Genomic DNA, 17,504 nt, shown 5'->3' with positions numbered 1-17,504 from the left:
TTCCTATCTATAATTCTTTTGCGACTTGATCTTGGGTCTTAGCTGATTCTGCTTGTAGACTTCGATCCGAATCTTGATGCTTGCAAGTTGTAGGCGCCTGTTTATTTCTGCGATATTGAGTGAGACGGGATTGGCGGAGTCGGGACCTTGATTAAATTTTGGAGTGATCCGCTCTTTGTTTGTTCCAATGTCTCGGAACATCTTTTTTTTGTCCTTTTCTTCTTTTCTTTATTCTGGATTGAGACTCATCTCGTAGGTCGTCTCGATCCATGAGCCTCGAGGCCAAACCTGCTGAGACGAAACAAAACAAACGAACAAAATTTTCTGCCCCAGTTTCACTAGGAAAATTTCGTGAGTTAATTGCCATAATAATCTACAGCACTGATGCGGGGATAAAAAAAAACTAGTCTACAAAACGCAACTCAGAGGCTGGAGCCCTAATGTCGCCAAAGGTAAAAATGCTCAGTTCAGGGTTGGAGCCCTGATGCTGGCTAAAAGAAAAATGCTCAGTTCAGGGTTGGAGCCCTAATGCTGGCTAAATAGGAAATGCTCAGTTCAGGGTTAGAGCCCTAATGCTGGCTAACAGAAAAATGCTCAGTTCAGGGTTGGAGCCCTAATGCTGGCTAAATGGACAATGCTCAGTTCAGGGTTGGAGCCCTAATGCTGGCTAACAGAAAAACGCTCAGTTCAGGGTTGGAGCCCTAATGCTGGCTAAATGGAAAATGCTCAGTTTAGGGTTGGAGTCCTAATGCTGGCTAAATGGAAAAGTGCTAAGTTCAGGGATTGGAGCCCTAATGCTGGCTAACAGAAAAAATGCTCAGTTCAGGGATTGGAGCCATAATGCTGGCTAATAGAAAAAATGCTCAGTTCAGGGGTTGGAGCCCTAATGCTGGCTAACAAAAAAATGCTCAGTTCAGGGTTGGAGCCCTAATGCTGGCTAAATGGGAAATGCTCAGTTCAGGGTTGGAGCCCTAATGCTGGCTAACAGAAAAATGCTCAGTTCAGGGTTGGAGCCCTAATGCTGGCTAAATGGAAAATGCTCAGTTCAGGGTTGGAGCCCTAATGCTGGCTAAATGGAAAATGCTCAGTTCAGGGTTGGAGCCCTAATGCTGGCTAACAGGAAAATGCTCAGTTCAGGGTTGGAGCCCTAATGCTGGCTAAACGGAAAATGCTCAGTTCAGGGTTGGAGCCCTAATGCTGGCTAACAGGAAAATGCTCAGTTCAGGGTTGGAGCCCTAATGCTGGCTAAATGGAAAATGCTCAACTTAGGGATCGGAGCCCTAAATTGGGAGGATTTCCAGGTTATGCTGGACACTATTTGGGTTATGTCGGAAAGATTCGTCGGGTTATGCCGGAAAAAGGGAAAGAGTCCTCGGGTTATGCCGGGGAAGTCATCGGGTTATGCTGGAAGATTCATCGGGTTATGCCGGGAAGATTTATCGGGTTATCCCGGGAAGATTCATCGGATCATGCCGGGAAGATTCATCGGGTTATGCCGGGAAGATTTATCGGGTTATGCCGGAAGATTCATCGGGTTATGCCGGAAGATTCATCGGATCATGCCGGAAGATTCATCGGATCATGCCGGGAAGATTCATCGGGTTATGTCGGGAAAAGGTAAGAGTCCTCGGGTTATGCCGGAAAGATTCATCGGGTCATGCCGGAAGATTCATCGGATCATGCCGGGAAGATTCATCGGGTTATGCCGGGAAAAGGTAAGAGTCCTCGGGTTATGCCGGGGAAGTCATCGGGTTATACCGAAAAGATTCATCGGGTCATGCCGGAAGATTCATCGGATCATGCCGGGAAGATTCATCGGGTTATGCTGGGAAAAGGTAAGAGTCCTCGGGTTATGCCGGGGAAGTCATCGGGTTATGCCGGAAAGATTCATCGGGTCATGCCGGAAACATTCATTGGATCATGCCGGGAAGATTCATCGGGTTATGCCGGAAAGATTCATCGGGTTATGCCGAAAAAAGTCCACGGGTTATGCCGGGAAGATTCATCGGGTTATGACGGGAAAAGGTAAGAGTCCTCGGGTTATGCCGGGGAAGTCATCGGGTTATGCCGGAAAGATTCATCGGGTCATGCCGGGAAGATTTATCGGATCATGCCGGGAAGATTCATCGGGTTATGCCGGAAAGATTCATCGGGTTATGCCGGGAAAAGGTAAGAGTCCTCGGGTTATGCCGGGGAAGTCATCGGGTTATGCCGGAAAGATTCATCGGGTCATGCCGGGAAGATTCATCGGATCATGCCGGGAAGATTCATCGGGTTATGCCGGAAAGATTCATCGGGTTATGCCGGAAAAGGTCCACGGGTTATGCCGGGGATTTGGATATGCCGGGAAAAGGTAAGAGTCCTCGGGTTATGCCGGGGATTTGGATAAAAAAAGCTCCTTGGGTTATGCCAGGGAGATCCGTGGTTTATACCGGGATAGTTGAGGAATGAGGTCCTATGCTACCATGATTTGTTTTTCTTTTGGGGATTTTCATTTTTCTTTCTTGTCTCTTTTTTATTTCTTTTTATTTATCAAAATGCATGAAAGAATTCTGGGGAAACTTACTTTTGGTTGTTCTCCCAATGCAAAGCTGGTTCAATGCTCGTGCATTTCACTTCTTTCGGGCTGTACCTGCTTCTTGCACGGTTGCTTTGGATCGCACCTGTCTCAATTTTCTAAACAAAGAAAAATTGTCAGTTTGAAAACGATGGTTGGTTCGGTGGCCTTGATCGTTCCAATTGCTTTGTCTTGGCCTAATTCCTGTTGAGAAACTCTGCCATTGATTGGATTCACATACGTCCCCTTTTAAACTGATCAGACTCGCATTTCACGGATTTTGTGATGATTTGCCCGTGTAAGGCTTTGGTTCTTTCATCCCATTCTGCTTGGGGATTCTTTACGAGGCCAACTCAGTGGGGATTTTTATTGGGGAGACTCTGTGGGAATTTGTACAAGGCAGACTTGTTGGGGATTTGCTGGGCATACTCTTCGGGGGATTGTACAAGGGGAGACTCTGTGGGGATTTTTACAAAGGGAGACCCTGTGGGGATTTGCCGTTTTTTTTTGGGTGCATCAGGATTTTTTGATCCTCAAACCTAAAATGCAGTGGCTAATCGCGTGGGACTTAAACTTTCCAACTTTATTTTTCCTTTGTAGGCCTTTCTTTTCTGTCTTCTTTCTTCCAACTTCAATTTTAGAGCATTTGGGGGTACCTTGGTTTCTTCAACTTCGCTGAGGCGATTAACCATGTGAAACTCAACCCTTTCAACTTCAATTGCCCTTATAGGCTGCCATGGCCAGTTGAGGTCGTCTTGATGCCCCTGCTGAGGCTGGGTGCCTTTTGTATATTAGCGTGTATCAAACAAAAGCCCTGTAAATCAGTCTTGCCATCCTTTCTTTGTCTTGGTTTTGGAACAGTGTTAGACCAAAAGGGATTCAAAGAGAAACAAATAATTGAATGGAGAATGAGTTTAAAACTAGAAGTATCCCTTTCGGGGAAAGGAGAGAAGGACTTATCTGGAGTACATGCGGACTTCAATGAACATGACATGCCTTTTGGTCTGGATGTCCGATCCGTATCAAACTCCAGCTTCTCATGAACCTATTGATCTGGGTTTCTAAACCGGAGAACCTTTCCAGGACTTTCAGTGATGAAGTATCCTTTTTCCGGTCGACCACGCCCTTTGCGGGTTTTCGCTAATCGACCTCTTTCATTTTTTATTTCTCTACTCTCATCGCCTCATGGTGCCCGAAGGTTTTTACCGATAAGACTCTCTCACTTTATTCTTCTCAATTTGATTTCTATCAGATTCCGACAATGATGTTTTCCACTTTCCTGTCTTTGCCGATTGATCAGAAGGACTTGGACAAGGTTTGGGGTGACAAGAATTGGGATTGAACTACAACTTTGGGACCTTTTGGGCGGGATCATCGCCGAACCATTATAACTTCTGCCCCAGTTTCACTTTTGGGGGACTTCTTGGATTTTTATTTTGGTGTGACTGAACCCTAGGGAGAGGTTGCCTACGTATCCTTTCGGAATCAAGTCAGACGTAGTTCATGCCACTTTTTTTTTGTTTAGTTGTTTTTTTTTCTTTTGTTTTTTCTGATTTGCTTTGTTTTTCACTTCCTTTCCCTTTCCTCATTTTCATTGTATCTATATATATTTTCTTATTTTCTAATTCTTTCTTCCTCTTCCCTTTTTTCTATTTGGTCTTTTTCATTTCAATTTTTTTTTTTCGATTAATACTTTCAGGTTCCAAAGAGGGTAATCAAAAAAGAGTAACCGGCTCAACAGGGCTTGCAAAGGGTTGATAGTGTTTGGGTAGCGAGAAGGAAAGCCTTCGTCATCTCAAACTGTGCAAAGATATCGCCAGAGCGATTTAGACATAGCACTGCATCTGCTTTCAAAGCGGGGTCGTCGTCGTTTCTTTCGACGTCGCCCAGATACCAATGCTCCTCTTGGCAATATTTTCCAATGAAGTATGGAACCTTCTTTGTCGGTACAATTGCTCGTGACAAAACGCAATCATTAAGATTAACATTCCGTACGGGTCTAAACCCATTTACTGTCCTCAAACTCTGTTTCAGTGACGGACATTTTCCAAACCATGAACCAATTTTCTTCAGTTTTTCCTATTTTCTCAAATTCTTTATATTTCAAATTTTGACTCATTATTTGAAGTCTGACGGAGTTCTTGGGATCTGGGCATGAAGTCCGCAAACATGTCATGTTGTTTAAAGCTGCATTATCAGCATTGAAGGGAACTAAAAAAAGAAAATATAGCAAAACTCTGAAAAAGAAGGTGAACGATGAAACATGATTTCATTTTTTGGAATTGGGAAGATAAACAGGGTTGACATTCAAGAAATTAAAAACAGGAACTGAAGAAAACAATCTGAGTTACACCCTGGGGTAGCTCGTGATGCAGAGAAAGCGGCAGGACAGGTCCATTAGGACTTCCGTTTGAACGGGAATGACGTAGCCTTCCAGTTTTGAAGCTTGGCGCTTGGTCCCATGTATGATACCTCAGCGGTGCTAGTGCCCTCTCCTGGCTGGACCATGTGTGTTTCGCATAGCTTTTTCCTCATCGCCTCACATATTTCCTCACTCTCTTCGAGTGGGAACGCCTTATCATCTTCCTCTTTACTGTATTTTGGCTTCTGTGGTATGCATCCAACAAACACTGGCTCGTTCAGCCGAGGTGGTTTGATCGTCCCCCATACCATATAGGCCTGCTTGGATACATCAATTTTTCCTTTTTCTTGCTCCGGGGTTGCCTTGGGCTTCCTTTCTGTATTAGCAATAGCGATTATAGCCTTAAGCGCCAGATCAAATTCCTTGTCTTCACAAATCATCCCAATTATCGGCCCGTTATTGTGGGCGGGCAGCGGATTATTTGTCACATTTGGGACGTCCTCGTCTTTCAACACAATCTTCCCTTGCTCTAACAAATTCTCTACAGCTTGTTTCAATGTCCAACAGTTGTTGGTGTCGTGCCCCTCTACCCCTGAATGGTATGCACACCTGACACCCTGCTGATATGATGGTGATCCCGGGTTCTGCCCGTTTGGTGGTATGGGCTGCAACATAATCATCGGGACAAGCTTAGGGAATAAGGTAGGGTTCACCGATTGGTGTATAGTTGGGTCTCCTGGGTGATTCCCGAGGATGGAAATTATTCTGGAAAGGTCGAGGATTGTAGTGGTTTTGGTGAGGAGGCTGATTTCTGGGATGTGGAGCTTGTCCCCGATTGGCTGGCTGCGACCGCTGGACATAAGGCTGGGTGCTCATGACCATGTAGGGCTGAGGAGCATAGGTCACATTTTGGTGGGGGAAGTAATGTTGCGGGGTTCTTTCCGAAGAACAAAGCCCGGGATTATGATATTCTCCTGCCTCTGATGCCGCCATGGATGTCTCTTCCTTTTTCTCCCCTCTTGTCATTCCTCCAGTCCCGCTTTAGACGGCTTGGGAGGTTTCCCTTATGGCTGCCTGACTCAAAATTCTACCCGTTTTCAGACCATTCTCCACCATCTCCCCAATCTTAATCGCTTTTGCGAAAGGCTTTCCCATGGCTGACATTATGTTTTGGAAATAGTCGGACTCTTGATCCTGGAGGAAAGTAGTGACCATTTCTATCTCGTCCATGGGAGGTTTTACCCTTGACGCTTCCTCGCGCCATTTGATGGCGTATTCTCTGAAACTTTCCGAGGGTTTCTTCTTTAAGTTTGACAAGGCATTTCTGTCCGGTGCGATGTCAATATTATATTGAATCTGCCCTACGAAATCTCTGGCAAGATCATCCCATATATGCCAACGAGATATGTCCTGGTCCATATACCACTCTGAGGCGATTCCTACCAGACTTTCCCGGAAGTATGCCATCAACAATTCTTCTTTGCCTCCGGCTCCTCGCAGTTGGTTGCAATACTTTTTGAGATGAGCAATGGGGTCGCCGTGCCCTTCATACTTCTCAAACTTTGGAGTTTTGAAACCCACGGGTAGATGCACGTGAGGGAACATGCATAGATCGGTATAGGAGACGCTCTTCTGTCCGCTCAAACCTTGCATGTTTTTCAAATTCTACTCAAGGCTCATCATTCTTTTAGCCATCTCATCTTGTTCAGCAATTTTGGGGTTTTGATCCTGCCCAGGTGCAAACTCGTATTGAGTTTGTTAAGGATGAGTGCTGGTGGTGAATCGAGTTGGTTCCAGTGAGAAGGATGGTGCTTGAAAGGTGAATGAGGAAGAGTCAAAATTGGGCCTGTGTGTAGTGGGTTGTGCCACGATTGGGCAGGGCGGTGCGGTGAATATGCTTGTAGCGACATCCGTCGTTGACATCCAAGGGCAAGACTCAGAGGGTGATCCTGCGGAGTGGGCGGAAATGGCCGGGTACCTGAATGGGGTAGTTGGATAGCTTATGGGGATATTGGAAGTCCCACTTGTTCTGTAGAACAACTCATGGAACCCAGGGATTACACTCGGTGGCTCCTTTCCATTATTCCAGTCATCCAACATCTCTATCATGCGGAGCCTCAAGATTCTGTTTTCCTCAGCAGTTGCTGACTCGGAAGTCGGGACGACCGAGATTGGACTCTCCTCAGAGACAGGAATTGTCGGCAAAGGAATTTCGAAGACATCGCTATACTCCCCTTCGATCTTGTGAAGTAGGTGTGAATACCTCCTCTTGTCTTAACAACGGGTAACTGAACACTCCCTTTTGACCTCGTGAAGTATGAATGTGAGGCCAGACTTCCACCAAACCAACCACCTTTCTGACTAAAAACCTGAAGGACTCAGCAACAGACAAATGGTTAGTTCGAAACAAATAACAGATAGGTAATCTCACGTTGGGGCGTGGTGCACCTATACAGTTAAGTGAATTTCTACATGTTTGCAACGAAGACATGCGTCATTCCGGCTTCTTTTTAGGCTTCCCTTTATTATTATTATTATTTTTTTATTTTATTTATTATTATATTTTTCTTTTTTTTTATTACTGTTTTCAATGTTTGAAGTTAAAATGTGACCGGATCCAATGAGGATTACCTACGTATCACGATGCCGCGTGAATCAGATCATTACGTAGTTCAAAAACAATAAAAGATAAGCAATACTAAACATTTTTTTTCAATTTTCATATTAAAACAAACTGGGTTCCAAAGGTTTAAAGATGACCTACAAACTCGAAAATCAAACAACCCACGTATTAAAAGATTTACATACTCCAAAAACAACTGGCCAACTTCCTTTCTCCGTTTGACAAATGCAACCGAATGGTTATTTTTGCAAACGTGGCCCCTTCCAAATTTCACATGAATTTTGAGGTCGGGGAGGATTATTTTATGACGCTTTACAAACTTGTCCATTCTTTTACGAAAATAACCTTTCGACAATTAAAAGATACTCTAAGGCTATTTCGGCAAGAACGATTTAAGACGCAGCCGAAGCTGGCTCGACTTATTTTGACTAAAAACCCAAACAGTATTTACTTGACCACTGACCATTTTTCAAATTACAATAAAAAAACTAGGTGTTGCAAACACGGCCCTTCAGCGCCTCGGGGACGAAGATTTTTTAAGGCTGTGTGGGTCAACTGGGCCAAAATCCTAAACATGACCCAAAAAGTGGCTGTTTATGCAAAGTTAGCCTTCCGGCGTCCCTTTCGGGAACATTTGGCTATTATTGACAAAAACAGCATCACCTGACTTATTTATGACTCTTTTTTATCGTTTTTCAAAAATGGCAAACTCAATATTGCAGACACGACCTTTCAATGCCTCGGGGACGAAGATTTTTAAGGCTATGTGGGTCAACTGGACCAAATCTTAAACATGACCCAAAAGATGGCTGTTTATGCAAAGTCAGCCCTCCGGCGTCCCTTTCGAGAACATTCGGCTATTCTCGACAAAACAGCATCACCTGACTCATAAATTAAAATTCTGACGTTTTGGCCATTTCTGAAGAAAAGGGGAGGTTGGACCAGATGAGGGTTGCCTACGTATCTCATACCCTGTGAGAATCAAACCGGTGTAGTTCAGGCAAATTAACCGAATTATTTTAGAACAAAATTCTTTCCCTTTTTTTTTTCAACAAACAACTTTCCAAAAATAAAAGACTATTTTTCTATCTTTTTGTTTTTCTTTTCTTAGTAAAGAAAATTATTAAAAATAAAATATTTTTCCTTTTTATTATCTCAAAATTTCGGCAGAGTTTTGACAGTAATTGGGCATTGTTATTTTTTCAAAGTAGAAAATTAACCCTATACACTGCTATTTTTTTTATATATTTTTCAAATACTCCAAAGTCAGTCAGCATGCATGTCCGAGACAAATAAATGCACGGAAACAAATAGGATGCAATAGGATGGTCTTTTCGCTTCAGGTTGCTAGTCCTAAACGGACCCAACCCCTGTGTTGAGTCCCCTAAGTTAAATGCAACATGATGCAAATAAGCGTTCCTACTAGGGATCCGGCATGAGGTTTCGTTATACTAGGTTTATAACCTGGGTATATGTTCTAGACTGTGTACCCGAGCGGACAACTCGAGTCGAGGAGGGGCTACGTACCGGGGACCCGCGAGATCGTCCGGCTTTGTAACTTGTCCGGCCTCTTTCTTATTTCAAGGTATGACACTAACAGAATAGGGAGTCTCGACCAGCGAGCTTCTCCCCGGAGGTAAGAAGAGAAGGGTTTAGGCACAGTTTATATACAGTTCAGATAATATCAAAGCGGTAAAAGACAACATTTAGCACGTTATGCCAAAACATGTAATAAATATCAGATAATAAAGCCAAATATAACAATTATTCTAAGCTCGAATTCTTGAACCCTGAACCAGTGGATCTGGGTTAAATCCCCAGAAGAGTCGCCAGAGCTGTCACACCTCCTTTTTGCGTGCCCGCCCCGAAGGGTTAAGATGCGCGAGGGAGTTTTTCCAATTTAAGTGACAATATTCGAAATGAGATTATTTATTTAATTCGGAGTCGCCACTTGGGAAAGGTTTGGCTTTTGGTGTCCCAAGTCACCGGTTTATCTTGAATCCAAAATCGAGGAAAATATTCAACTTTCCAAATGAAGTCTGCGAACCAGAAATTCTAAGTAAGGAATTCTGTTGACCCGAGGGAAGGTGTTAGGCACCCCCGAATCCCGTGGTTCTAGCACGGTCACTTAAATTATTATAATGGCTAAATATCTGATTTTAATACATGTTATGACTTGTGTGCTTTTATTAGGTTTAAACCGCTTTTATTATTATTAGTTTTATAGAATTGCAACGTCGTGAAAACGCATCTCGAACCACGTCACAATCAATGCACCCGTGGTTGTTAATACATTCCGACTCCGTCGAGATTTGAATTTGGGTCACATAAATGCGCACCCGAATTTAAGAATGTAATTTAATTAAGTCGCGCCTAAAGAATCTAACGCGTTATTATCTTTGGGGAAGGCAGTGATATTCACTAAACAGTCCATCCCAAATTCTAAGTATTTATTATGACCAATTATTGAGGGCCCCGCAATTTGCATTCTTTATTTGGCGAAGCTCGTCTCATTATTTTTAAAAGGATAATCTTAGCATGACTACATTTTTCTATTTTTCGTTTTCTAAAATAAATGAAGATAAGGTCCTACTTTATTTACATACTTTCGAGTTATTATAGTTAAGTTTCGAAGGTGAGTTGTTTAAAGAGTTTACATGGCAACGCATAGAACATTCTACATACAGACAGTAAAAGAAAGAAAAGACTACATTAAATTACAACTTCAAATCTTTCTCATTTTTTGCATTCATGCCTCGAGTGGCTTACAAGATGAACCAGTGTATCAGTTTGTGTACCTGGTATTTGGGAAAGCAAGGAAAGAAGATGAAGATCAGTAGAAGCAGCAGTAGTGTAAATACACAACAACAGGTTCAGCAACAACAACAATTTGAATAAGATTCAAGGCCCAGAAAAATTTGAGGAAAAATCGAACAACTCAATAGAATAAACCCGAAAATTTGTAAGCAAACTAAACAGCAACAAACCACGCGTGTATTAAACCCAAAACTAAACTCACTTTTCCCTTTGTTTTTGTTTTCTTTTTTTTTACTCTCTAACACTCTTGAGATTTTCGGATTGTCTTCCTCTCTCAAAATAATCCTAAAAAATCTTTCAAGTTTTAGTCTAAGTTTTTTTCTCTCACGTCTAGTCTCCTTTTTAATGTTCAAGTCCAAGAATGTGTCAAATGACTCTATTTATAACAAGACCCTAGTCTTGAATCCCCAACCCCAAATATTCCCCAATGGCATGCTTTGTTTCCTACTTTCTTAAACAAATGAATTATTCCCCACTATTTTGTGTCTTGTCCCCCATTATATTAAACAATTATACCAACCACACCCCATTATATTTTGTCCCACATGCCTAACATAAACAATTACAATATTCCTCCCACTACATTATGTCTTGTCCCCCATTATATTAAACAACTATATCACCCACACCCCATTACATTTTGTCCCCCATGCTTAACATAAAGAATTATTCAAAATGTTCAATTACCAAACTACCCCTCCGACCTTATTGCAATTACCAATTTACCCCTGAACGTACTGCAATTTACCAAACTACCCTCATCAGCTATAACCAATCAATTAATCAAACTCAACCAAAATATAGCCAATATGACCAATTTCTACACAAATTCAAACAACAAATCACATGAACACGATTTCTGAACCAATTCAACAACAAATCACATGAACACAAATTGAACAACATCAAATTAATGTGCATAAATTAACCATATTGGGAACCAATCCTGGTTAACTTAGGCCAAAAATTGATGAGCAAGGAAACAACAATATTAACAACACAATACATGATTCATACTAAATTAACAAATCAAAAACCAAAACATAAACTCACATTAAATCACTGGATTAAAAATGAACTTCAAACAAAGATGAACATGAATTAAATCTATTTTAAACAACAAAACATGACGGATTCAAATGACTAAACCAACATATTTCCCTATTACAACTAAATTCTTTTAGACAAATAACAAAACAAAATCGAAGAAGAAAGAATTATGAATTTAAACTTGAATCTAACAAACATTAACAATTTCTGAAAAAAATACATAACACATGAAACAAACTGAAAATAATTAATTAAACTTTAATTTAAATCTAACGAACATTAAACTAACAATTTTACATGAATAAACTGAAAAATTAACAAAACAATGAACACAAACAAAACAAAAATCCAATATTTACCGATTTTAGATTTGATAACATCAAAAATAAAATATGGACAAAAGTGAAATTCAAAAAACCACTAACCGGATCGAAACGAAGAACGGAAATGGAAAACTCGGACAGAAAACTCGACGTACCGGACCTCGACTCAACGAAAAACCCTCAAACTTTGACGAAACGGAGAAGATGAAGGAGAAAGCAAAATCGGCGGGAAGCAGAAGCAGAAACGTGAGCAGCAGCAGCAACGAACTTCCCTCGAATGGTGACGAAGCTGGACGAAGAAGGAACGTCGAGGAAGAAGCATCAGACTCCATGGACGTAGCAGCCATGGCGAAATGGTCGTCTATGGCGCAACTAATCGTTTTGGCGGAGAAGAATGAAGCAGAAGGCAGAAGCAGACGCAGCAGGTCGTTTGGTTGTTTAAATGGTGGACGCGGGCAGCAGCAACGTCGAGGAAGGGGGGCAGTCGTTGTTTGAAGCTAGAGCTTGAGGGGTCGTTCATGGCGAGGTGTTGCCTTCGACGAAGAAGATGAAGACATGGCGACCAACGACCATGCGAGCTCATGCTCGAGCTCGACGAGGCAGCGACGATGGTCGTTTGGAACTCGTTCGACGATGGTGTTGGAGCTTGTTCTGGGCGTGAGGAGGTGGAAAGGCTGACATGGTTGTGTGTTTTTGAGTTTGGGGAAGAAGAAGATAGGAAGGGGGGGCGGATGGTTTAGGTCCTTAGGGTTTGGGTTTCTTTTTTTTTTTTTTGTTTTGTGTTGGACCAAAAAATGAAAAAATGAAGATAGGGGTGTTGGGTATTTGGGTTAATGGGGTGGACCGGGTCGACCCGCGTGGAGATGGACCGGGTCATCGGGAAAGGTTGGACAATTTTTTGGGCTCGTGGTTTGAAATTGAAGAAGAGGCTCAATTCCGATTTTCTTTATGTTTTTCCTCTCTTTCTTCTTTTATTTTTCTAAAACTAAATTATAAAAATACTTAAATTATTATTAAGAACTAAATTATATAATAAAAGTGCAAATTAACTCCCAATAACAATTAACGCACAATTAAGTAATAATTAAGTATAAAATTGTATAATTGGACATTAAATGCTAAAAATGCAAAAGATGCCTTTTTTGTAATTTTTAATTTTTGTAAAACAAACTTAATTAGTAACAATTATAGAATTAAATCCTACATGCAAAATGCGACATATTTTTGTATTTTTATTAATTTACCAAATAAACATGCACAGACAAATACAAATAATTACCCAAAAATGTCACAGAAATTCTCAAAATTGCACACCAAGGAAAATCATTTTATTTTGGATTTTTTAGGAGTAATTCTTTCATAGGGCAAAAATCACGTGCTTACAGGTATTTACCCCTTACCGCTTTTAAATCACTTGATTATTCATAGTTAAAGAATTGAGTTACGCGTACATATACTCTTTCCCTTTGGCGCGTCAAAAATCATGTCACGCGAACGTGTCCATAATTAACAATGCTTTGTTTATTTATTAAGAATGTTTAGCCGAAGTTACACGAACGTATACTCCGATTTTGTTTTTAGAAATCGTAACCGTGTCACGCGAACGTGTCCACAATCACGATAGTATTTTAAACAGCCCTAAGGTTCCTCTACGAACATTTGTTTTGAACGTCTACGTCGTAAAATTAATACGAGGGCCATAGGGATTCAATTATGAATGGCACACCTTGGCCTAGAGAACTACATCTAATTTAGCGGCCTATTAAATGTAGGCGATTCTCTTCCTGGATTTAAATCGCAAGACAGCGGAGCAGTCAGCTGCTGAAGTTACACTCAAGCAACTTGTAGATTCTAGGGCAGTGGCATTGTGCCTTGCTCAGCCACTGCATCGGACAAGCTTATGCAAAAATATGTTGCAAGACTATGCTCAGAAGAATTAATTGTGCAATTCCACAATATGAAATGCGGTGGCATGAAACAAAACGCAAAATCACATGTTCATTTTCCTGTACTGTGGAGATAAGGGGGAATCCTATATATTGGAGGGGCAACTATGACAAAGAAGTAACAGAGATCAAAATGCATAATAACTTCCACAAAATGAATAGTAGCAGTAGCCCAGCATTAATGCGTTTTCTTTCGGACTAAACTTACAGTACCATTTTAGTACTATTTTCAATCACGGCAACTCAAAATGCATAATAACTTTAATTCTAAGATAACCTTAATGCAAATCAGCCTTAAGAAAATAGCCTACATTACTACTAAGCTAATTAAGGTTCCTTTGATGTATCAGCAGATGCAAACGTGACTTCCGAATAAAACCTCTTAATTACCAAAGGCCATCTTCGTAAGCTCTCATTTTTTCAAATTATAGTGCAGATCCATGCACTGCACTTTCACTAACTTTCATAACTATAATGAGGCTTAGCGAGCAATTTTGGATCACATCAAGAAACTAGCAAATTCATGATGACAAAAAAAAATATTTAACAGAACACGCCTAGAATTTAGAAGACATTAGCTTTCATTCACCACAAAACATGAAGCTAACAGATGTTAATTAAAAAAAATACCAACCAGACACCCACGAAGAACAATGTAAGGATTTCACGTCAAATGCAAACAAAGTCAAGAATCGAAAATGAAATAAGCCTTAAAGCAAATGTTATTAACAAGATCAATCTTAAAACGTGAACTAATGGAAGGGCCAACGTCATTCTTTGTATCAAAAATAGCATCTTAAAATTAATGAGAAAATGGGTAGAATATAGACCTGTCAATGATAAATCTCCTTCAATATAATAGTTGGATTACAGCAAGCTCCAATGGATTTAATTTGAGCAGAAACGCAACAGTGACAAAAATCCAAAACCGAAAATAAACTCGAACAAGCAACTTATATAGACTTCCCCAATTCTTGAAACTTCTATTCCTCCTTCCAGAAATCTTCCGAGCCCCCAGAAATCCTCCCCGAAAACTGATTTTATCCCTTTTCGTTTTCAGCATTTTAGCGTTTTAGGCCCTCGTTCTCTTCGTTCCTCCTAATTCTTTAGTGTTAAGCATTCTTTTATAATGTTGAGTCTAGGTTGTAGGGTTTTAGGTTAATAGGTATGGGCCTAGGAATTATGGGCTAGATCCAAAATTAGGCCTAAAGATGGGTTGCTCGAGCCCAAGTTCTATTCTTTCGCTGCGAACGAGATTCAAAATACGGGCTCATTTGTTAATTATTCCTACTATTCAAATAATTATTAAAATAAATCTATTTTTGGTATTTTTAAATATCATATTAAAATAAAAATACGATACTATTGTTGTATATATTTTTTTTAGATTAAAAATGACTACAAAACTTTAATGAACCTATTTTTGTGATTTTTTATTTTTCTTGTAATAAAATAAAGTAAAAGAGTCAAAATTACTTAAAATATCTATATTATGCCTAATTAAATATTTACGCGCTAAAATATGAAAAATCTTGGGGAGGGTCAAAAATCACATGTCTACAACTGCCCCTCTTTGACTGGAAACATAAAGAGTTTTCAGACAAAGACTGACTAGACAGGTTTTTGACCAGACCCTTATTTGGAGAGACTAAAACTAAGAGAAAAGGGGAATGTGACTGAGCCCTGGTATCTGGGCTGCCTACATATCCTTGGCTATAAAGGAATCAGGCCACGTGTAGTTCAGAGATGAGTGAGGTGATGGAGTATACCGAGGTGGAGAGCCGATCGAGGTGTCGTTCCGTCGAGGTTCCGGTCCGCAGTCCCTGTTATTACATCAAAAATCAAAAGATGAAAAAGACTAGCTAAGCCTATCGACTACGAGTTACAAGATTCCTATCTATAAGTCTTCTGAAGCTTGATCTTAAGTCTTTAATGGTTCTTCATGCAGACTTTAGATTTGAACCTTGACACTTGTTAGTTGCAGGTGCTAGCTCGTTCTTCTACAGCTTTTGGGTCAGGACCAAACATGTAGTGCTTGTAACCTCGGCCATGTCTTGAGCATCTCACATTCTTCATCAACTTCTGAATTGCATTCTGAATTGAATTCCCTTTTTTTTCCAGGTGGGCGCCTGATTGCTGAACTTGAACCGTCTTCTCGTGTTACTTGACACTGTATTCCTTTGCACTTTGAACCATTTTCCCTGAAACTCGAACTGTCTTCCTTCGAAACTGCTTTCCCTAGAAACTTGAGTTGTTTCCCCTTGTTCTTCAGGTGGGCGCCTGATTACAACAAAATAGACAAAACAAAGAAATTTTTCTGCCCCAGTTTGCACTAGGAAGATTTGTGAGTTGTTAGCAAAATTGTAAACCACTTGAATTATTGACGCAATGATGAAATTAAACTAACGAATAGACTAGGAAAACTGTAAACTAAGCATGACTAAAGTAAAAACTGACCCTGTTCTCTAGGCGGGGTCCCCTGACTGCTAACTTGAAATGTATTCCCTGCTCTCCAAGCGGGCTCCTAACCACTGAACTTGAAATGTATTCCCTTCTCTCCAGGCGGGCTCCTGACTGCTAAACTTGAAATGTATTCCATGCTCTCCAGGCGGGCTCCTGACTTCAACTTGAAATGTATTCCCTGCTCTCCAGGCGGGCTCCTGACTTCAAAATAGACAAAACAAAGAATTTGAAAGCTAAACTTAAATTGTACTCCCTTGTTCTCCAGGCGGGCTCCTGACTGCTGCGTTTGAAAGTATTCCCTACTCTCCAGACGGGCTCCTGACTGCTGCATTTGAAATGTATTCCCTGCTCTCCAGGCGGGCTCCTGACTTCAAAATAGACAAAACAAAGAATTTAAAAGCTAAAACTTAAATTGTACTCCCTTGTTCTCCAGGCGGGCTCTTGACTGCTGCGCTTGAATGTATTCCCTGCTCTCCAGCGGGATCCTAACTTCAACATAGACAAAACAAAGAATTTTGAAAACTAAAACTTAAATTGTACTCCCTTGTTCTCCAGGTGAGCGACTGACTGCTGCGCTTGAATGTATTCCCTGCTCTCCAGGCGGGCTCCTGACTTCAACTTGAAATGTACTCCCTGCTCTCCAGGCGGGCTCCTGACTTCAAAATAAACAAAGCAAAGAATTTGAAAGCTAAAATTTAAATTATACTCCCTTGTTCTCCAGGCGGGCTCCTGACTGCTGAACTTGAACTGCTTCTCCCTATTCTCCAAGTGGGTACCTGATTTCAACAAAAATAGACAAAACAAAGAAAATTTTCTGCCCCAGTATGGTGGCTGGGCACAGATGTGAGTGTAAAACTAAATCATACTACCAAGTATTACTAAGAATTTGAAAGTTAGGTCCCATTATTCAGGGGGGTGCTGACAACTCTTAAGTAAACGACAATTATAAATCTAAGCTATATCTTCTAAAGGTATTACTTTCGCTAAATCCTGTTATCTAAAAGGGTCTTAAACTACTCCCCATTATCCAGGAGGGTCCTGACAATCAAAGTTCAAATTTTATCTTAAGATTGACAACTTTTATGGCTGAATTACACTACTCTACAACAAAATTTACACTAAATGTTGTTATCTAATCAAAATCTTAAAGCTATGTCCCATTATTCAGGAGGGTCCTGAAACTCCAAAATGGATCCTATCTCGAACGTGCAAACTTCTAAGCTAACTTATATTCTTTTGGGATATATTTATGCTAGATTATGTTATTTCTGAACTTTAAACTAGGTCCCATTTTCCAGGAGGGTCCTGAAAATCAAAAATCAAACCTGTTTGGTGACTGCCTTTCTCCATGGAGGGTTTCTCT

Source organism: Nicotiana tabacum, chromosome 6 (assembly GCF_000715075.1).
Source record: "Nicotiana tabacum cultivar K326 chromosome 6, ASM71507v2, whole genome shotgun sequence".
NCBI classification, from domain to species: domain Eukaryota; kingdom Viridiplantae; phylum Streptophyta; class Magnoliopsida; order Solanales; family Solanaceae; genus Nicotiana; species Nicotiana tabacum.
This window is presented reverse-complemented; position numbering follows the sequence as displayed.